General features: G+C 41.6%; 1 protein-coding gene across 8 annotated transcripts in view; it reads right to left on the reverse strand.

The window, feature by feature from the left end:
• Nucleotides 1-23482, reverse strand: part of LOC310677313 (uncharacterized protein) — a 728781-nt gene that overhangs the window by 76345 nt on the left and 628954 nt on the right. The gene's annotated exons all lie outside the window — the stretch shown is intronic.

Consider the following 23482-nt stretch of genomic DNA (forward strand, 5'->3'; position numbering starts at 1 on the left):
AGCTTCAGTGTGGCTAAGGGAAAAACACTTGGCCACTGTCTTGAACACAAGGAAGGATCTAGACAAAAACTGTAATCCTACCCTCACTTATGTGCAAGTAAGCTCTATTGACCTCAATGAGATTCACTTCTGGATTGGATTGTGCTGATAAGTTAGTCATGCCTTATTTAGTTCCACTGAAATCAAGGAGACAACTAAGTCATGTCTAACTTAAGCTTCCTTGATTTCAATGAGGCCAAAGCATGACTTAGTCTGGATCCAGCCCTATGTCTTTGTTCAGACCATTCCTTTTGCTGTACCAGCTATTTAGGGATAGTACTTAGCACAGTCTTGCGTGAATATTAGGGACACATTGACTTTTCCACAGAAAAGAGGAAAAAGCTTAATTTTCTGCTTCAGGAAACTGAATTCTTGGGGTAAAAGGCCATCAAATACCAACCTCCTGGGTATATAAGAGAAAACAAACATACCGTATTTTTCGCTCCATTGGACGCACCGGACCATAGGACGCACAGGAACATAGGAGGGGGAGAACGGGGGGGGGGGGGGATTTTCTTGTTTTCCCCCTCTAAAACAAGGTGCGTTCAAGGTACATTCACCAGAGCTTGTGAGGCTGGCGGTGGGGGGAATCGCTGCTTTCCCCCACCGCCAGCCTCAAAGAGGCTTTGCGCACAGCCATCCCCAAGCTAGAACAGCTCCGTCTGGCTGTTCTGGCTTGGGAACAGCCTTGCTAGCCTGTGCAGAACAGCGGGGTGAAGGCACCCCTGCCCTGGAGAGGCTTTGCGCGCAGCCGTCCCCAAGCTAGAGCAGCGAGAGGGAGTCCTCCGTCTGGCTGTTCTGGCTTGGGAACAGCCTTGCTAGCCTCTGCAGGACAGCAGGGTGAAGGCACCCCGTTGCCCTGGAGAGGCTTTGCGCGCAGCCGTCCCCAAGCTAGAGCAGCGAGAGGGAGTCCTCCGTCTCGCTGTTCTGGCTTGGGAACAGCCTTGCTAGCCTCTGCAGGACAGCAGGGTGAAGGCACCCCGTTGCCCTGGAGAGGCTTTGCGCGCAGCTGTCCCCAAGCTAGAGCAGCGAGACGGAGGCCTCCGTCTCGCTGTTCAGGCTTGGGAACAGCCTTGCTAGCCTCTGCAGGACAGTGGGGTGAAGGCACCCCGTTGCCCTGGAGAGGCTTTGCGCGCAGCCGTCCCCAAGCTAGAGCAGCGAGACGGAGGCCTCCGTCTCGCTGTTCAGGCTTGGGAACAGCCTTGCTAGCCTCTGCAGGACAGCGGGGTGAAGGCACCCCGTTGCCCTGGAGAGGCTTGTCGCACAGCCGTCCCCAAGCTAGAGCAGCGAGACGGAGGCCTCCGTCTGGCTGTTCTGGCTTGGAAACAGCCTTGCTAGCCTCTGCAGGACAGCGGGGTGAAGGCACCCCGTTGCCCTGGAGAGGCTTTGCGCACAGCTGTCCCCAAGCTAGAGCAGCGAGACGGAGGCCTCCGTCTGGCTGTTCTGGCTTGGAAACAGCCTTGCTAGCCTCTGCAGGACAGCGGGGTGAAGGCACCCCGTTGCCCTGGAGAGGCTTTGCGCGCAGCTGTCCCCAAGCTAGAGCAGCGAGACGGAGGCCTCCGTCTGGCTGTTCTGGCTTGGAAACAGCCTTGCTAGCCTCTGCAGGACAGCGGGGTGAAGGCACCCCGTTGCCCTGGAGAGGCTTTGCGCGCAGCTGTCCCCAAGCTAGAGCAGCGAGATGGAGGCCTCCGTCTGGCTGTTCTGGCTTGGGAACAGCCTTGCTAGCCTCTGCAGGACAGCGGGGTGAAGGCACCCCACTGCCCTGGAGAGGCTTTGCGCGCAGCCGTCCCCAAGCTAGAGCAGCGAGACGGAGCACTCCGCAGTGCTCCGTCTTCCTGTTCTGGGTTTGGGCTTAGCGGCGCAGCCTGCATTCGCTCTATAGGACGCACACACATTTCCCCTTAATTTTTGGAGGGAAAAATGTGCGTCCTATAGAACGAAAAATACGGTATGTAGCAAGCTTTGATAACTAGCCTCTTTGTGGTGCAAGACAAAGACAATGGGAAGTCATTGAGAGCGAAACAAATATTGTAATTTTTTTGATTAAGTTTCCAACTTATTATTTAAGCAAAGTCATTTTTTTCGACAGTTTTGAAAAACAAGAAGGAAGTGACTGCTCAATCAGGCATCTTTAAAATTATTAACAGTGACGGAAGTCATAGATTCACAGTTGGAACGTGACCCAAAGGTCATCTAGTCCAACAACTCTTGTTGTTGCAGGAAGCCCACTATAGCAGGGGTGGTGGACTGTTATCTCGTGAGCCAAGGGAGCCCCATAGTATGCATGCTCCAAAGCATAAGGCAAGGAATGTGCCCCCCACCAAAAAAATTTAAGTCTCCTCAGTCTGTTGCAATGTTGCCTGTACTCTGAGCTTATACCGTATTTTTAGAAAGTTGTTTCAGAATGTATGAAGCAGTGAGACTTCACCACTTCTTCTGGGAGACATTTTCTATGTTCTGAAAAGATTCTGTTTCAGTTCATCAATCCTCAGACTGTCACGAAGAGCAATGGAGCAGGAAGGCAAGAAATCTTCCTTCTTTATCCAGGAATGATATAGAGAAATACAGTTACCTCTCTGAAATTTGATAGGGCCAAGGATGTGGGAACACCCACTCCTCTTACAAGTTGCATGAGTCTTATCAAAATGTGATTTGTTTCCCACAAAATTCCTTGGATATTCCCCGAGGGGCCTCCAAATTTAACATGAAAATGTGCTTTAAGCAAAATTCATGACAGCTCTTTTTGCTATTACTCTTGTAACAGGGCAGATAGCTGTCATGAAAGGCATAGGAGAGATGCAGCCAAGGCATGACAGCCTTGTGACCCACTGGCTTGCAAGCATTTAAATCAGAATGCAGTGGATATCACAAAAAATAAGCAAACCACTAAACGGATTCATGACTCATGTTTCCACTTTTCACACATTTATGTTCCAAGTAGAACTCATACAAAAATGATAGTCAGTGTAACCCACTCACTCAGCTGCTTATTATCACTGGCTGTAACATCCAAAGTTGTTCTCAGTCCTTTTTAGATATCATAGCCTGTGAATATGTGAGCATAAAGGTATCCCTTGCCAGTTCCACACTTCCTGTAACTGCTATGTTCTTGGGAGACTCCTGCCTGGCATTTCATTTGTCTAGGAAAAAGGGCCTTCATTAAATTTGTCAGTAGATGGCATTTGGGTTAACGAATTATGACTGCATAGGTTCAGGGATCACTTCTTCAGAAATCTTTTCATGTCTCAAATTAACTTTTTAAATGTTAAAACATTCATTTCAGATCAAGCTCCCCCCCCCCTTTGAATAGCAAGTGCCGCAACTATTCAAGACAACACACCAAAGCCTTGTTACAACGACTGAAGTTCAAGAATAGAGCACAGGTAGGAAACTCAGGCCCAGGAGCCAAATGTGGCCCTCCAGCTCTCTCAGTTTGGCCCTCAGGACTTTCCCCAGTTTTGCTTCTAGTCCTGCCCACCAGTTGTGTACGCCCCCATAATGGAATTTAGCCCTTGAAATAAAGGGTTATCCAGCCTTTGCATATAGCATACTGAATTTCCTGGACTGCTATTCATCCTCCTCCAAATTTCTCTGACCTATGGCCAGGAGCTGTTTATCTTCTTGCTGCTCATCTCCCCTTTGGTACAACACTCTCTATTGGATAAGAGACTATATAATATGTAGTTATTCAAAACCCACCTTTCATTCTATGTTCAAATACTAGGTTATAATTTTATCTGCATCTTTGGAAGATTTTAGATCACATAGGAAATATACACCCCAATCCCAACCAAAGTGCAAACAAACTAAAGTGCATGTAGTAATCACTTGACCAAACTGTGGGAGGCAGTGGAAGACAGGAGTGCATGGCGTGCTCTGGTCCATGGGGTCACGAAGAGTCGGACACGACTAAACAACAACAACAACAATCACATTAAAATGCAAAGTCTAGAACTCTTTCATTTAATATCCAGGATGTATGTACAGTAGCCACAGATTAGATACAGAATTCCTTCCAATAGTTTTATGTTTTCATAGATAGGGGATGCATAATTAATAGCACTAACCATCATTCGTCATCCACAAGAAACCTCATAGACTCAAGTTCTATGAAAGAAACAAAGCATCTCCAACAGAGGTTTCTCAGCACTACTTATGTTGTGAGCAAAGGATACGGAGGCGGAAAGGACTAACAGTTCTGCTTCTTTTCTTCTCTGTATAAATGCAGTACTGCTAGCAAGACTTCAAGTTATTCAGTCACCATCTGTAGATTGTCTATTCATTAATCCCCATGACCTTCAGGAGATTCCAGTGAGGCAAATGGAAATACACTCATTTACATCAACCGTCCTCAAGCAGGCTCCGTGAGTTACACATAAATAATGGTTTTTCTCTTCTGAAGATGCGGAAGAGTCTTTTTGACTAGGAATGGGCAAATCTGTCAACTTCAGGTTCTCTCAACCTCTTACTTTTCTGATCTTAAATTTAGTACTCCACATTCCCAAATCTGCTTGTGATTATTATTTTTTTAAAGCCCTCATGAAAACCTGCCAGTATTTTGTGGTGATTTTTTCCTAATATACACATCCTAGTATCCAATTTAGCCTAATATACAAATTTTTGCGAAGCAATTACCCCTAAAACAAGGCATTATTGCAAATTATTTTCAGCAATATATGCATTTTTATGGACACTACTTCAGCATATGCATTTTTGGACACATTACTTGACTGGAAATCTGTGCTGCAAAATTTGCATAAGTGTGGATTTCGAAGGATAACTGCATTTCGGTTCTCATATTGTTTCAGAAAGTGCAAATTAGGTAGGTTTCCCTTTTAATGTAAACTGTACTGAATTTCTCCCCCATCCCTATTCCTTACTAGAGCATTCTGAAATCCCAAAGAAGCCATTTCTAAATTTTTCACCAAGGCTGCAAGCTGAATAATGGTTTTGGTTTTTTACAGAAGTTCTGCTTGCGAGACAATGCAAACATTTTTGGCAACTACATTTGACAGTACATAGGTAAGTTCAATTAGTTTGCTTGTGTCTGTGACAATGTGAATAATCAGGGTGAGTTAAACGGCACAGCAGCAGTAGCAACAACAACAACAACAGAAAAGAGGCAATAATAAAAGAATGAAAGCTGAATGTCACAAAAAGAAACAACTCCCCTTACAGGATGACTGATTGCTGAAGAGGAAGAGTAGGCATGAACTGAAAGCCAAGGACTATTATTGGGGAGTGGGGAGAGGAACAGTTAACTGGATGCATAAATCTCTCTCTCTCACTCCCTCTCCAAGGAGATAATCCTTATTAGAAACCTATTTTCAAACTGAAGGGAAGTTTCACGTAGGGCATGGCTGGACTCTATCCTAGGTAATGGGGGGGGGGACTTGGTTGGTTTTTTCCAGTGATTGGCAGAGGAATCCAAATGACTGGAATGGTGTTGGTGTGGATTGGGTGGAAGTGACCCACCCCCTGTTGACATCTCCCTATGGAGTGATGCCAGTGCGACTCCACCAGCATGAAGTTTCCCTTTTTAACCACCAAACAGGTGAATGGGTGGAAGTTATCGCGGCAGCAACCAGTGGGGAACATTCCCCAGCCTGCCCCATCTTTGGTCACAGCCAGCACTCTTGGCAAGACTGTGGATGTGATGGTGGCCTTGCTGCTCTATTAAGTACTTTCACCAGCTCCAAATGGTATGGCCAGTGATCAGGGATGGTGGGAGTTGTAGTCCAGCAATATCTGGAGGGCCACAGGGTGGATGGAATCTTTATTTATTAAATGTGACCAATTACACAGAACTGGGAGGCACACCTAACACCTCAAAAGACAGGAATAAAAGGATGCTAGACTAGAAAGCTGCTCTGAAACTTAGCAAAATGAATTTTGATAGGGACAAAGTTCTCCATTTTGCTCCCTCTCCTGTAATCAAGCACACCACTATAGGGTAGGAGATACCTGAACTGAAGGCAGCATATGTGAAAAAGATCTCAGGATTTTGGTCTATCAGAAGCTGAATATGAGTTGGCAACGTGATGTGGCTGGGGAAAAAAGACAGAGGCTGATATGATTTTAGGCCACACTAACATAATTCAAGTTTCCAAATCATGAGAAGCAAAGGGCCCACTTCATTCTGCACTAGTCAGACCTCTTCTGCTGTTCTACGTCCAGTTCTGGGTGCCATACTTTAAGAAGTATCTAGACATAATTAGAACAGGTTTACAAGAGGGCAACCAAGATGGTCAATGGTATGGGGAAAAAAGTCCTAGGAATAAAGGTTGAAGAATCTTGGAATGCTTTCGTTTGGAAAATAAGAAGGGGGGGATGGGGGACCATAGTAGCACTCTACAAGTATTTGAAGCGCTGTCACACAGCAGAGGACAAAAACTTTTTCTATGCCCTGGAGGGCAGGTTTAACTTATGGGTTTAACTTACAGCAGGATTGATTTCAGTTGAACATTAAGAGGAATGCTCAACAATGGAACCAATTACTTGGAGGGCTTTTCGTTGCTAAGGTCTTCAAGTGTAAGTTGGACAGCCATCTGTTGGGATGTTCTAGCTCTGGATTTCATGTACTGAGCAAGGGATGGGATCAGCTTTATGATTTTACAACTCTTGATCATCCAGCTCTTATGATTTTGTGAAAGCTACATATTTGGGGATCCTTTACACAAAAAGTTACCAGTGACACAATGAAATAGACACATATGCACACTATATGCAACAAACTGAATCTAGAATTCACACAGTTCCCTACACTGTAATGACTTCCATCCAGAATTGGGGCAATTATTCAAAGCAGGGGTGCTCAAAAATATAAGCATCCCTTGCTTTAATTAGAGGGGGCCAAATTCCATGAAACTTGGTCTTCCCTGATTTGAATTTTCTGTCTCTTAGAAATCCATCTGTTAGGGTTGTGGAGGGGGAGGGTTAAACCGCACATTGGTTACTTTCTCTTTTCTCTCTTCTACCCTCCAATGGCTGTTTAAAATTCACAGCCATTCAATACATTTGAGAATGTATTATCTGTTCTTCAAAAGTTTCCTGTGTATACCTTTGGCTATCACTCCTAGTTCCTCTATAACCTGTATGTGCTTTCCCCTACTCTTGTGATGACTTCTATAGCTAGGATTTTGATCAGCTTCTTCTCCTTCACACCATGGAGACACAATGTCACAGGGAGAAAAAACAGCTTATAAGGCTTTCAGAAGGCACAAAAAAAAAGCAGCCCTTGTAGGCCAGTAGAGCGACAGATGTGTTTGCTTTCATGTACTGCCTCTGCTTGACATTCCTCATCAGTTCTTTTGTCCTGATTTTCAGTCTGTTTTTGCAGTAGCCTGATTTTTCCGTTTCTTTCTCCTGTTTTAAAGCTTTTTCTAGGCATGCTTCAGGAATTCAGTCTTTGTGAATTCCAATACAAACTGACCTAACCCATACCTTGCTGACCAAAGTGTGAATTGAAAGTTAGGGAGCCACCAGCTTTCACACTTCCAAGATGTTTTGATGAAGTTCTTAGCTGAAGAAAGATATCGAGATGAGTTTTAAAATGACTATTTTGAGAGAAAATGTTTCTAGAAATAGATATATTTTCTCTCAAAATATCTAAGACTTTAATCCTATGCATACTGAACTGTGAGTAAGCCGATCCATGGGAGTAAAGCCACTGATTTATTTTTTAAGACTTCTGATTAAACATGCATAGGAGTGTGTTGAACAAACATGTATTTCTTCTAAATATGGGTTTATTTGTTTTTTTAAAAAAAATAACATATGAATGGAGAAATATAATAAAACTGATTCATGCCAAAGTAATGTAGACACTTAATCCTCTAGTTTCCCCCCACACCATGTTGAGGGTTTCTTTAGAAGCCCACCTCTTTCAATCTCTTTTATCCATGTATTTCCCATTTCTGATGGGAGTAGAGTGTGAGAAAGAACCCCTGCTACTTGCCCCACTCTGAAATTATTCCTGTTTGCTAGAGAGGGCTTGGGAGTCAGTGTGCTGGCAGGCCCATGTTTCAAGCTCACAGGGTATCCTTGGGTGAACGATTTTCGCTCAAGCAATCCTCAAGATCATTGGGAGGATGAAACGGGTGGTAGAGAACCATGTGTGCCACCTGAACACCTTGGAGGAAATACAAGGTATCAGTGTAATAGTCAATTATGGGCTGTGGGCTGCAGAATGAAATGAGAAGGGGGAACCTGAGAATCAGAAGCAAAGTGTTATCAGGATCAGAGGACAAACCAAAGGACCACAGATCAATGGCAGAGGATCTGCCTTGCATGCATAATATCCCAGGTTCAATCCCTAGTGACACCAGGTAGAGCTGGGAAAGGCTGCTATCGAAAACCCCGGAGAGCCATTGGCAGTCAGAGTAGACAGTACAGAGTATAAGGCTGCTTACTATCTCCCTCTTAAACTTCTTTCTGCCCAGGAGGAGCCAATGGCCACTATGGATGGAATCAGTCTAGAAAACTCTCATGGAGATGCTGTAGTGATGCAGCTTGCCATATGGGAGCAGTGGTCTAGTCAGTTTTTTGCCTGTCTCTAGAATGTGTTCTAGAACTCTTGATAATGCCTCTAGTTTGCCTGGACAGAGGATAGAGAAAGGTACGGGTGAATGTGTGTAGAAACTAGCCAGCAGTACAAAATTTACATTATTGCTGCACCCACTTTTGCCTCTGGTATGAGCTCTCTGGAAGGCTGCCCAGGAAGGAATGTGGCTCTGGGGCTGAAAAGCTTCCCCAGCCCTGGTATAAATTGATCCTTATTTTTGAAAATCAATTTAACCCATATATTTCTTATTCTAGTAAGAGCTAACATTGCAAGGAATTTAGAAACGGTGCCTCAGCAGCTGAGGTTTCTTGCCTTAATGGTCCCCAAGTGTCTTAATGAATAAATAAGATGCCAGTAAAAGCAAAATATAAATAGTAGAGTATTCAAAACAAACCTCTGAAGTGTTAAAACTGGCCTCAGATACTCTTATATGTTTGCTTCAATAAAATGCTTCTAAAAGTCCCCAAATGCTCAAAGGGGTGGGGGGAAACTAGGTCAGACTCACCCTGCCTATTTAAACGTAGATCAAAGCATGATCTCAAAGGATGAAAACATCTTTTTAAAAACAACAACAACAGAGCCCAGAGAGATTCTCAAATAAACCTGCAGAGTTTCTAAAAGGAGTCAATGGAGAGAGGACAAAGTTGGTCCACAATGCACCTCCATGTAAGTACTAAAGGTATCACAATATTTCCAACCTCACAGCTCAGTTTTCAAAGACATTGCACCAGTGGGAGTGCTACATCTTTAAAGAGATCCCTAGTGGTGGCTACACTTTGAGGACTTACGAGTCTGAAAAGACTAGAAGAAGTTGATGCGGTAAAATAAGCAAGTAACAAATACTGATAGATAGAGACGAGAGAGCTGCCTGTAACTGTCAGCTTTGTCCTCTGGGTCCCCTCCTTTAATATCAGAAGCTGACCCATGGCTTTTCAGTGATAAGAAAAAGTACTCTGTACATTTTATTTATTTATTCTAAAAGGAGAATCTAGAGATGGGTGCCAAGAAGTCATCATGCAACTGGATTGAGGACCCAAAGAAAGAACAGGCTTTACAAGCTATTTTTACATAAAGGCATATGCAGGTATCATCATTAGTTCCACATAGAGTCATTTTCAGCAGGTATAATGTTCAAAAGGGGACAATTGTTATGTCACAAAAGTCCACCAAACACCAGCAAAGTCCTCAGGTTCTGCGTATCCACTTAATATATGTCCAATGGATGGGTCCCCCCCCATGTCTAGATAAAAAAAAGGACCAGGCAGAACTGCTAATACTTTCTTGTCCAACAGCCTACAAAAACTGGAGCTGTGACTACATTGGCTTAATTTGAAAATCTCCACCAAGAGTAGTTAAAAAAACCCAACAACTGTCCAAAATTAACATTTCTCATGGCTGACTAATGACCTGCCAGTCATCTACAGTTGCATGATCTATTGTAGTAGCAAGCATTAAACATACGCATGCGGAATCATGCGTATGGACGGAAAACTGGGTTTTAAGAATTAGTATCCCTAACCAACTTTGGTTAAAATTATTAGCTCTTATATGAGTCATGGGACACAGGAGTTTGAGTTGTGGATTCAAACTCATTGGTCTCAGATTCTACAAATTCTCACGGTATTATTCCCGACTCCTTGACTGTTTTACTGAACAGTATCAATGATAATTATCAGCCACCAGGTAGATTGCTGATTATCCACTTGTTATGAGTGTTTGCTCGCTAAATGTTTGTAGCTGTGTCCATTATTTCAGTCCACATATCTGTAGACACCAGGAGAGGATATATTGTTTAGCTATTATCCTTTCTTGTTCATCTTAGTGAGATCAGCAGAGCACCATGATTTGCAGCTTAAACATGGAAGCTGAGACAAGGTTAACTGAACCTTCTAGAAACAATAACCCAAGACCCTTTAAGACAGACTGGATTTTCCCTGCTTTCCCCTCTTTTCTCCCCCTTAACACACACATTCTTTGTGAAAAAATTAAAAGTGGTATTTACTTACATAATCTAGGTCTTGAAGCAGGTTTATAGTTACTATCTAAACTATAAAAGTACAAAATGTAAGTTCAAAAATGGTATCTGAGCTGCAGAGCTCAGACATGCACATGTGGTCAGCTTGGAAGCATGATGAAGAAAGAGGCAGCTGCTAAGCAGGCAGGCAGGATGTAGTATTACAGCTTCCTGCCAAGACAGACAAAGGAAGTGATCTCACAGAGTTCTCTCTAGCAAATTTTACAGAAAAGCTCTGTGAGCCTCACAAATTGTTGGTCTGGCTGTAATAATGCCCCACAATATTGAAGAATAAGTTCTGCTACTTGTGAAATAAGCACAGCCCCCATTTGAAGCCCACTGAATGCCATGCATTTAAAAATGCATAGCTTTAGGATTATTATATACAAGACATTAAAACCTTGCATATCGATTTAACCAAAAGTCTGTTTGTGGTCATTACTGAACCTTAAAAGCACAAATAAATTATCTTTATAGACTTGTGACCGACTAGTGCATGTTCCTTTAAGAATTATAGAGAGAGATTATTTCTGCACATGTTCAGTTGAGAGCTGAAGGCATCATTATGGGGTGTGAGTCTATACTAAGAAATGAGTATGATTTCATTGACTGCAGTAAGGAACTGATGGTTACACAGGAGTGATGTCTATTTACCTCCTTTCTGTAAAGCCCTGAATCTCTAGGAGCAGGCTGGTATATAGACTTTATTTACAAGTCCTCTTGTGCCATAGCTGAAGTCCAGGAATGCACACTGTACAGCTATTTGCAGCAGAATGGTATACATGTTTAATTGGGGTTGCTCCCAAGTAAGTGAGTACAGGGTTGAAAAATCAAATACTTTACTACAATTAAACTATTATTAATAAAATTAAATAAAAATTATTCTATAAAGTTTTAAAATCTTGTTAGGTTTATTAGTTACTTTTGCTACTAGGGACACTGGAGAGTAGGAACAGGTTGTTATTAGTTTTTATTTTTACTAAACTGGTAAGAAAAAAATATTAAATCTGTGCTTTTCCTTAATATTTTACCTGTTAAAGGAAAATAGTAAAAGAACAAAAACAAAAACTGAACATAGAACATTCTGCTTTCTGCAGCCCCACTCTCAGTGGCTACAGGCCTAAACTCAGTCCTTTTAGGAAATAATAGCCTGTCACACACTATCCTGAGAATAAGTTCAACTGAACACAACTGGGGCTCATGCATATAAAATACGCATTGGTTGAAGCCTTGAAGCTATATTAATTTTCAGGGTGGGGTAGGGTCTGAAAGACATGGTCTTCTATAGCACAAAGATACAAGGCACCTCCCCACTTACGTGGGAGTTACGTTCCCGGATACCACACATATACGTGAAATTGCGTATAGCGGAGAACATAATAAAAAAAGCCAGTAAACACTTGTATATTTATTGCTGTTTAATCTTGGAAAAGGAAAGAAAAAAAATAGTGTGTGTGTGTGTGTGTGTGTGTGTTTGTCTATCTGTCTATCTATGAAACCTTGTGGCTCTACATATTAATGAAAACAAATCTGAATAGAAAGTGATGGCAACACCAGTCATGTCTTTCTGGAAATTAACACATTTTTATTTTTGGTTTTGAAAACACCCTATTTCCATTTGAAATATATTTGCCCTGTATGACTGACAGAACATACACTTATCTCTGGAAAAGAGCACCATGATTTGAGAGAAACAGTAGTTTTTGAAAACAGAATTATTCTGCATCTAATAGGTAACACTAAAGGTAAAGGCAAAGGACTCCTGACAGTTAAGTCCAGTTGCTGTCGACTCTGGGGTTGCAGCGCTCATCTCGCTTTACAGACTGAGAGAGCCAGCATTTGTCCGCAGAGATTTTCCAGGTCATGTGGCCACAATGACTAAGCCTCTTCTGGTGCAACGGAACACTGAAACCAGAGCAGCACACGGAAACACCGTTTACCTTCCCGCCGGAGTGGTACCTAATTATCTACTTGCACTTTTGGGCGTGCTTTCGAACTGCTAGGTTGGCAGGAGCTGAGACCGAGCAACAGGAGCTCATCCCGTTGCGGGGATTCCAATTGCCGACCTTCTGATCGGCAAGCCCAAGAGGCTCAGTGGTTTAGACTACAGCGCCACCCACAACCAAGGAACACCAAGGAAGGAATTCATTTTTACAATATTTATGGTGTTTTTTAGTGTAACCTTTCAGATGCTCCTGAAAAGAACATGAAGCATCACTGTGCAAGAACTTGGTTGCAATTAGATTTCAAACATACTGGCAGGCACCTCTATAAAATACAGCTTACCCCTGAGCTGTGTCAATTTAAATCACTTAGCAGACTCAGGCCAGCTTGAATTTGATTCTGAAAAATGCCACTGGCTTTAGGATCCTAAATCCTATGATTGCTTTTATATATATTTAACTGCAACAAGCACAGCCAAGGTTCTAAGCCCAAATGTGACCTACTTTAATACAGTTACAAAAGCAAAAATTCCCCTAATGTTCTATTTGCTTCCCTCATTTATTATGTTTCACTTTTGAAAAGCCTTTCGGTATAGAGCATCTAGTGATGTCTGTGGAAGTTCTACTTCAAAGAAAATGTCAAAAACAAAACAAAGGTACATGCTGTACTGGATAAGACTGAAATCATTCCAGGTCCATTTTTTTAGGCTTTGCTATTATGTGGAAAGGGCATACTCTGAAGGTACGTGATGCAGCCCGTTTACTAAGTAGGTCTAGTTATGCCCAATATCGTGGATGGGAGACCACATGGAACACCATCTATGTTGCCTTGAGTTCTTTGGTATAAACAAGGTGGGATATAAATGTATAGGAGACAGATCTATCGGATTGCATACCAAGTGAAAACTAAATGCTTAGCAATAACCTCAAATGAGCAAATTGTGTCTCTGGGAAATAATGGTTGGTAAAGGAATTAACTGCTTTTGAATGGGCCACCCTTGTGTGTGTAAATCTTGCTGAACTTCACGGGACATTAGGCTGACATTTGGTAAGAGCAGGACATTTTTTGAAGCGGCATTTTAAGTGACTCCCTCCTTTTGGAATCTGGTGCTATTGTGGATGTCTGCCAAAGCCTTTTTAATTCACTGGACATTTGGATTTGTGGTATGCACAGCTGTGTGTGCATGTGTGTGTATACATATAGGTAGGCACATAGGTTTTTTTTTAATATTGTATTTCAAATACATCATGGTTCCTAAACGGCTTTGGGAGTGTTTCAGGTTGAAAGGTGAGATTAAAATATGGAATAAATTGGAACGAATTACTGAATAAGGACTAAATATGCATAGAATTAGCTTGTTAAGCTTGCATTTCCTGCATAGGGTGCCGGTTGGTTTCTGAATAACATCTAGCCACAAAATTGGAGCATAGGGAAAGTCTATTCACCAAGCCAGTCTATCCTGTATAAAGAAAGGCACACAAATAAAATGGAAGCCAACTGTGTGTTTAATTACCCTGGCTCCAGCCTTCCCAGTCCGCTTACTTCTGAATGCAAACATAAGTACCCTTCATCTTCTGATTTGCATATAAGTTGGTAGAATGAATCAGGAAGTGAATTGGAAGAGTCAACAACCCTTAACAAAATCAAGAGCTCTCTCTCTTTAATCTGGAGATATGTGATCAGTAGCAGGCCAATTAACTCCATAGTCTTCTCCCTTTCAGACAACAGTTCTGAGGTAACAATGAGCATACAGAGCAGGGCAGGATTGTGATGGCAATCCTCAACCCCAAACAGTGTATGTTCAGTACACATATTATATGTAACCTTATACAGGTGTTAAAATCTCACCCAATGAGGGTAGAGAATGGGAAGGAGCCCATCGATCTGGCCCTATCTGTTGCATTTCCACCACTGGCCATCACTTTTCATACGCTGAGAAGGGAGCTCCTCCTGTGCAAAGCCTTCTCGGCTTAGGTTGGCTCCTCATATGAGGAGCTCCTCATTTGAGAACATTGAAAATTCAGGGTTCTAATCATGCAAGGAGCATTCATGAGTACAGGAGGCTTCTTGCTGCAAAAGTTCCCTTCCCAGCACATTGAAAGTAATAAAGCCAAAAACAGGGATACAGTGAATAGACCAATGGCCTTGTCCCCACTCATTATGCAAAGGGGAAAATGATGGAAGGAGGCTTTTGTGTACAGAAAATGAGCATACACCCATTCATATGAGCACATACAGCTTGTGGTTCCATAGCATGCAGGCATTGTTCATGGGCAAGGCCTGCCTGTGCAATCCCACTCCACCTCAAAACATGTTTACTTGCTTCTGAGTTGTCATTTGTTGGTGGCAGCCTGGCATCCACCACAGTGCCTTGTTTCATTCCCGAGTACTCTGGAGCGCTGCATAACAATTGTGAGAAAACAACTTTTGGATCTTGATTGTCCTAAGCAGCATACCAGCCAATTTGATTGAGAAACAAAGGGTGAACGTGATTGTTGCTAGCAACATTAGTGCTTCCTGGTACAGATTATTTCATCAGGATGTACAAAAAATTGTATAAACAGCTTTGCATAATGAGAATTCTTGGTTAGCCTCTAATCAAACTGCTGATACTCTAATTAACAGAATACTCTGCCAATGTAATAAATATTCTTTTGGTTTAACATTCATTTGGGCTATGGGTGCCAGTATACAATTTCAGCTCAGCATTAAAACAGTTATCAAATAAAGTTGTAGTTTTTAAAACAAGCATTTTGTGTGTCGTCGCAACAGTTTAATGTTATCATTGAAAGCTCACTGTAACTGTCCACCAGGTGGAACCGATCTCCAAAGCTTATAAAGAAAAAATTCCCCAGCAGTTCCTCCAATTATTACTTCTCTCATAGGAAAAAATGTCTACTCCACATATTGCTTTTCTCTATACCTTCCCAATTTTAGTTTCCTATGAGTAAAACCTCAAATCAGTTCTTAGGAGAAAAGAAAGTGTGACATCTGCAGCACAGATGGCAGCCATTCACTGCGGCTGCTTAAATTGTGCTTTTCATCTGACCTGGCACAGTAAGGCTGTGACACCAGCTTCACTGAAGTAGGAAAGCAACATCCTACTTCTCAGCAGTGAGAAGCATCCTTCCCTTTTTTTCCTGTTTCTGGAAAATTCAAAAGACCAGCTACTCATATTTAGGCTTTCTGTCTTGCAGCTTGATGTAAGACAATGGAAAGGAAGTTTATTATATTATGCTTATCTGTTCTCTTATCTTTTATTCCTTCCTTCTGGAAAAGTATTTATTTCATATATATTTTTTGTTTCTTTGAAATATAAGGTAGCTTTCAGGAGCCATGGGGGAGGATTTCATTTGGTCCACTGTCCACAGTGAACCACTCTGATCCAATACACTGAATTTGCTTGTAGATCAGGACACAACTCCTAGTCACATTAGGCACTTCTCCAGATTTCACAATGCATTTTGGTGCACCCAAAAAGGGTAAAAGATGTGCAAAAGATGCATAAAATGTATTTACTGGTAAGTGCATTGGAAAGAATTGGAAAATGCATAATTTATGTGAAAATATGTGCACAATGGAACGAGGTGGAATAATACACAACAGAACAGACTGTAATGAATGGAACAGGAGGGAAGGGGTCACCGTGGTGGGCAGGATTCCAAAATTTAAGAATACAGCAGATCCAAATGGAAAAGTACAGAACCAGCCATCCAATTGGCTTCCATTTTATTCGCGTCCCTATTTCAAGATTGTAGGTGATATTAAGGTTGCCACACCTACCAGTTGAACAAACCCACACTGTCCATCACCTATATCTGGATTATGCATTGTTTTTCATCTGGGAGTGGTTCTGAGACAAAACTAGGATATCTGGGTAAATAACCGTCCGTAGCATGTGGAACAGAAATTGCAGGGGGAAAATTAAAAGCTAGGACTTGGATTTAAAAACATTATCTCTCAAAGCTATTCAGTAGGAGAAAAACAAAGAAAAGAAAACAAATGTCAAAGTGTTTGTGATGTGCTTGTACAATATGTGGAAAACAAAGAGCTACACTAGGTATGTGACATAAACTTCATCAGACCTCAGAATATGTGATGCTTCTACTACTTTTCTGTGTTTAAGAGTCACTAAAAACATATTAACAGATAATTTGCTAGAGACAAAACAGATTGAGCTTTTACATTTTACATTGTCTGTTGTCATGGATTCTATTTTTCTCCTTCCTTCCATCTTATCTTATTATCTTATTACTACTTATATGACATCAACTGTGCACAAAATGCACATACCACATCACAGAGAACTTACAGTATTTTGTTTTATCTTATTTTTAGGTGGTTGAATGCTCCCCTAAAGCTTCTTGCTCATTGATAGCTAGTATGTGGGAGAGAAGGATTTAGTCTTTTTGTCCCTGGTGTCCTAACTTTCTGCCTGCAAGGAGTTAGTAGGCTCATTCATAGTATTACTTCAATAAGCAAATGAATCACTTAAGTTGTGTCTAAAGCCCAATTAAGCACGACAAGGGTATTTATTTAACAGGATACATATCACAACAATTTGCATATTTACTCAGAACTAAAACTCACTGTGTCAAATGGAACATACTTCTTAGTATGACTGCAGCCTGGGAAAGCTAAAGGCCACTTTTAATCAGTTTCTAAGTTACGCTAGTATCTGGGGGAAAACAAAATTTATGCAGGAAATATTTTCAGTTAACCAATGTGTTCTGCTGTCTTACAACCTCCCTTATAAACCCATTCCAGCTACATACTTCTCGATGTACCTGTTCCCATCTCATCTATGCCCTTGTGATTCTGCAGCATCTCCAAACAATTCAAGAGGGTTATTTGGATTTTATACCAGAGCAAAATGTGATCCTGTCATTGTAAAATATGGTCTTTTTTAGTGTTCTTCCATCTCATGTACTATTTGCTTGCAATTCATTCTTTGGAGTCCACAGTATACACAAAATTGAGCTGCATTTCTTCCATCTTATATGGCTTAATTCAGTTCAAGAGGAATGGCGCCAACCCAGCATTTCAGGTTCTGCTTGTTAGTTAGTTCTTCAGCAGGTCTCGGCCACAGAGTGGTGGGTTTTTAATGAGCTTTTCCGAAAGACTGAGGTTTCAGTGAGGTGATTCTATTTGTTTCACCTATGTTCGACTCCTACCACTGTTCAGTGCCTCATACAAATGCAGTGTCACAGAAGGAATTTTCACACTTCCTATCATTGCTTTCTAGTGCAGTTGAAATCCAGAGACAAGCTATGATCACAAAAAACCCCAAAGTAAAATCAGACTTAAGGATTTAACTGAAGACAAACTCAGCACCATGGAGGAAAAAAGAGGAAATAATAACCACCAAAAGGTATAGCAGAGGTATATCCTTCCTATTTTATTCATGGGAATGGTTGTAGCTCAGGTAGAGCATCTGCTTTCCATGTACAAGTTTCCATGTTCAATCCCTGGTATCTCTAAAGAGGGCTTGGAAAGACTCCTCTCTGAAACCCTGGAAAGCTGCTGCCAGTCAGTGTAGATAATATTAAACTAAATGGACCAAAGTATAAGAAGATATACACCAAGGCCTAAAAATGTGTCACTATGGTGGCTGGTTTTCGTGCTATTTACCCTACAAAGGATGAGGATGGTGCTCGATGCACTTCCTGTGTGTCTTGCAGGCAGAAAGCACACTGATTTAGAGTCAACCACATTGCAAGAAAACAGCCAACTTAAAATGCTCTCCTACAAGGTTCATTGGGCTTGTAATTGGCTCAGGAGACTGCAGCTATATCAGGATACCATTTTTGCTAAGTCTAATCCAGAGCTGATGTTGTAATGTCATGATTCACAAGAAGTGGGCTTTGATTTCCCCCCTCCACTACTTGCTACTCTGCCAAAGATACTGAAGTTAAGACACCAACTTGCCATCACTGGGAAGTGAGGGCTTCTAGACATCCCATGATAAGACATCTTGAATATTCCAATTATAGCTAACTTAGAGCAATCATGACAACGCTTGGATCTATCCAATCATGCAGAATTGGATCAAACACACACAAACCTCACAGCTCTTTCTACCTTCCCTTGTTATATCATAGCAGAAAATCTGTCTACATCTCCTTGATTTGATTGCCTAGTTTTATTTCACAGCACGCTTGAACTCTTTGATGTAAAGAAGTATATAAGCATATAAAAGAGGTAGGTGCATCATTGCTTCTTTTTTCATTCATTAGGGCTGAAAAATCATTGGGCCATTCTTACAGAGAGTAACAAAAAGCCATTCAGCTTTTATTGTCGTTTCATAAAATATAAATGAGATGAGGCAGCACAAAGAAATATTAAGTTACAATTTGCTTTGCATTCAGTGAATCTCATGCTTCAAGGTTAAGGTAAGGAGCTGAGATTTATGTCAAAACTAGATTTTCATCAGACTACTTTACTGTGAGTAGTTTGTGTCTTGTAGCCTTTGGCTCTTATCCAGGGGTAGGCAAACTAAGGCCCGTGGGCAGGATCCAGCCCAATCACCTTCTAATTCCGGCCCGCGGACGATCAGGGAATCAGCATGTTTTTACATGAGTAGAATGTGTCCTTTTATTTAAAATACATCTCTAGGTTATTTGTGGGGCCTGCCTGGTGTTTTCACATGAGTAGAATGTGTGCATTTATTTAAACTGCATCTCTGGGTTATTTGTGGGGTGTAGGAATTCATTCATTTTTATTTATTTATTTATTTATTTCAAAATATAGTCCGGCCCCGCACCAGGTCTGAGGTACAGTGGACCGGCCCCCTGCTGAAAAAGTTTGCTGACGCCTGCTCTTATCCAATGGGCAACTTTGTGTGTGGAGAATTGGTGGGAGGAGCTATCCTCTCTGACTGTCTTAATAGTGAAGCTTTTGTGGTTGTGGGACCTGCTTCTAAGCTTCCACATTTTTCATATGCATCATAAAATGTGAAGGACCAATTTACCACAAGAAGAAGCATGTAGCAAAATTTTTCATCAAGGGATTTGTGAGACAAGGAGGGGTGGAGTTTCCAGGAAAAGGAAAGCCACAGCTGAGGCGTTAAAACAGAAAACATCCTGCTATGGGCCACAAACAGTATTAAATACCCTGTGTGTTTTCCTTAATGCGTGGTGTGGATGGGTTTTAAACACTAGCATGAGCACCTGGAATTGGGTCTGAAAACAAACTGGGAACCAGAGCAGCTGTTGTAAAACTGGGGTTAAATGAGATCTAAACTGAACCCCCGTCACTAATCTGGTTGTTGGATTTTGGTCCAACTGAAGTTTCCAAGTCATTTTCAAGGCAAGCACTTTGCAATAATCTAATCCGAATGTTACTGGAGCATGCAGGACAGTGGTCAAATCATTGCGGTCCAAAGTGAGCTGTAGCTGGCGAACAAGCCAGAACTAAAAAAAGCCACTCCTAGCTATTGAAGTCACATGAACTTCCAGCAACAGTTTTGAATTCAGAAGCACCCCAAGCTGTGAACCTGCTTCCCCAGGAGAGTTCAACCCCATCCAGGGCAGGTCACCTCCCCATCTCCTGAACATGAGAAATCAGGACACATAACACCTCCGCCTTCAGTTTATTGGTCCAAACACCAGCCTAATACTGCCTCCAAACACTGAGAGAACATGGGATAACTCCCATGGTTTTGAACAGTTGCCTCCCATTACTACTCTCTGGAGGTAGGAGCAGTAGGTCAACAGTACTGAATTCTGCCGAGAGATCAAGAGAATGAACAGCATTGACTCCCACATCTCTCATCTGATAAATGCTATCAACAAGTGTGACCAATGCAGTTTCAGTGCCATAACCAAGCCTGAAGCCAGAATGGAATGGATCCAAATACCGTATTGGCCCGAATATAAGCCGCACCTGAATATAAGCCGCATATTTAAAAGACATGGGAGGGGGGAGGGGGGAAAAGACAAAGCCGGTCACTTCCTTGGGGGAGAGGATGGGGGACTATGTGAGGGGGATATTTGCCACTGGGCAAAAGTTGTTTAACTCTTCTGGGTCCCGGTAAGTCTTCACAAGAGTAGATCACACGTTTTTTCGTACATGTTCATGGGGAACTCCCTTTGCTTTACCAACTTAATTTCTTTAATGCAAACTGCCTCTTTTAATTTGCTCCTTTGGGGACAGAGCTGGATGTGATCTGATAGATGAGAGATAAGTCTCTCCCTTGGGTATTTCTTCTTTATTCAAAGCCGATAATGATAGCAAGCTGATCAGGGAAACAGTGCTGGATAAATCTTTTCCTCCTCGACCATCCCCCCCCCCCCACGCTCACTTCAGCTAAGTAAATATAATTTCTTGCTACCTTTCCCCCCTCTTTAGCTCTGACTTGCTTGTTTTCAATTGTACGTATGTACACTCATACCAACTGGCCAGAGCTCTGGTCTTCTGCCTGCCTTTACTATGAGTTTACCAAAATTACAGAAAGGCCCCCATAGACTTATATTCTTAAATAAGTTTCTGTTCAGTAAATATTATAAGATCCCTGGGCGGCTCTCATTAGATAGCCAGCTAGATGGAAAGCTAAAAATAAGATGGTACATTTTTCATTTCATAATTTGTTCTGCTTATTATATATATATTTAATAGTCAAGCCATACATTATGCTGACAAAGTACTGCACAGATAACTTATGAAAAATAAACCAAACTAAAACATCATTAAAGCTCCCGAATGTTAAAATGTGAGATTTTCTCTTGGTTTTTTTGTTAATGCATCTCATGGGAATGAAAGAAACAGGATAAAAGCTAATGAGCAATATAGCAAATATGGATTCAGTGCACACCAGACTGTGTCCGTTAGAAAACCTAATTTAGAAAGTAGCAATAGAATCTACCATACCCAGACTTTCTTCCACAGCCACAACCTTGGAGTCAAACAGAAATAAGGCATTGTTCTCAAACGTTGCTCTTACTCTCTCCTGCTGCTTTATTTCTAGGTCACATCACTGCCCTCTTCAACTCCAAATTCTGGCCTTTTATTTTGAGGGAGGAGGCCCACTCATTTGATATATCACACTGAGCCCCTTAATCCCCCTTAATGGTTTACCACCCAGGCTATCACCTCACCAGGAGGCTAGCCTGGCTATTTCTAGAATCAGAGGCCTTGATTAAATTCTAACACTTGATGGATCCAGGGATTAGAGGTTTCTGGCACCCAGTTTAACATCCCAAACTCGTAACAATATAAATTCATTTTTATATAGTTATTAGATACAATTGTCCAATTTCCTTGAAGCCACAAAAAGGAGAAATCAGGGCTATGAAGCTGTATTGTGAAAGGAAATAACTCCATTTTGACAGTGATCTCAGAATTTGACTGTAAACTTAAGTTCATATCCTGCATGTGAATGCTATTAAGTGCATGCATTCCTTTCACTATAATCAATGGTGCAGCATTGCAATATAATGCCTTTTACTTCAATGGCTCCTGCTAACATTCTTCTCACCTGCAACATTTCCCTTGAATCAGATCTGTAGCATATTGATGTTAACTGCTAATTGTAATGCTCTAAAGGACTCATTCATATAATAATCATCATATTAGCAACCTATTTCACACATTGTTTTTAGTACTTCCACACTAAAAGGTGAATGTGTGTGTGAGAGAAGCCATATTTTCTATGACACATAAGTCTGCAGCCTCTGTTCACATTTTATGTCCTTGTTCCACATCTGCAAGTTCAGCTGGAGGTCTGTATCGAGTCTCTGTGTACAGTTTTATTTTCTTCATTTGCAAATAAAATAAAATATTTGGCTATACTGCCAATGTTAGATCACATTAATACTTCAAATTAGGTGGATCATTTGCTGAAGTAAAGCCGGCACTTAAATGCCAATACTGTAAATGCTTCTCTTCACATGGCTGACAACCTTGCTCTTTTCCGGGATTCTTGACTACACAGGGAAGAACTGTGTGCTCTTTATCTGTATGTATGCACACCATCAGCAGAACTCATGAAAGCTGGGAGTTAGGACAGTGCACATGGTCCTATCCCCCCTCCATTGTAACATGTGAATAGAGTTTGTATGTCCCTGTAGCAGAGGGCTGTGATTTCCAGATTTTAATATACATTAAAATCAAATCAAGCATGCCATTAAAATACATTGAGCACTAACTCAATGGACCACAGTTGACAGTCCCACCCTCTGCCAGACAGCAATCATATGGGAGGACCAACATGTATTTCTCTCTAGTCCTCCCACTCATTGTTGGAATTAACTTGTTACAACGAAAAACAAAGTAGAACAATTCTTTTCTATTGAGCTGGTATTGATGCTGGTTTCGATTCTCAAGCCAATTTTCCCCTTGAATTGATTTTTTCCTTCTATTGCAATCATTGCAACTAGTCTGGCCCCAAACTAGTTAAGGCAGAACATACCAACTGCAGGGATCTGGGTGTCAGTGTGTGTTTGCTGACTGGGATCTATAATTATGGGGGAAATGTCTTGACTGTGTCATGTTCTCACTTCATCAGCATCAATGGTTGTCAGAATACTGGTATTTCAGTTATCAGTGTGTGTATGTGGAAGAACAGGAGCCCCAAGATAATTCTGATTACCGTATTTTTCGCTCTATAAGACGCACCAGAGCACAAGACGCACCTAGTTTTTGGAGGAGGAAAACAAGAAAAAAAAATATTCTGAATCTCAGAAGCCAGAACAGCAAGAGGGATCGCTGCGCAGTGAAAGCAGCAATCCCTCTTGCTGTTCTGGCTTCTGGGATAGTTGTGCAGCCTGCATTCGCTCCATAAGACGCACACACATTTCCCCTTACTTTTTAGGAGGGAAAAAGTGAGTCTTATAGAGCAAAAAATATGGGCCTTTAGACAATGTTTCCACATTGTATTTACAGCTAGGGAGTGTCCAACACCACTTTATTTATTCATTATTGTG

Source organism: Podarcis tiliguerta, assembly GCF_965153285.1.
Source record: "Podarcis tiliguerta genome assembly, chromosome: 5".
In the NCBI taxonomy this organism is placed as follows: domain Eukaryota; kingdom Metazoa; phylum Chordata; class Lepidosauria; order Squamata; family Lacertidae; genus Podarcis; species Podarcis tiliguerta.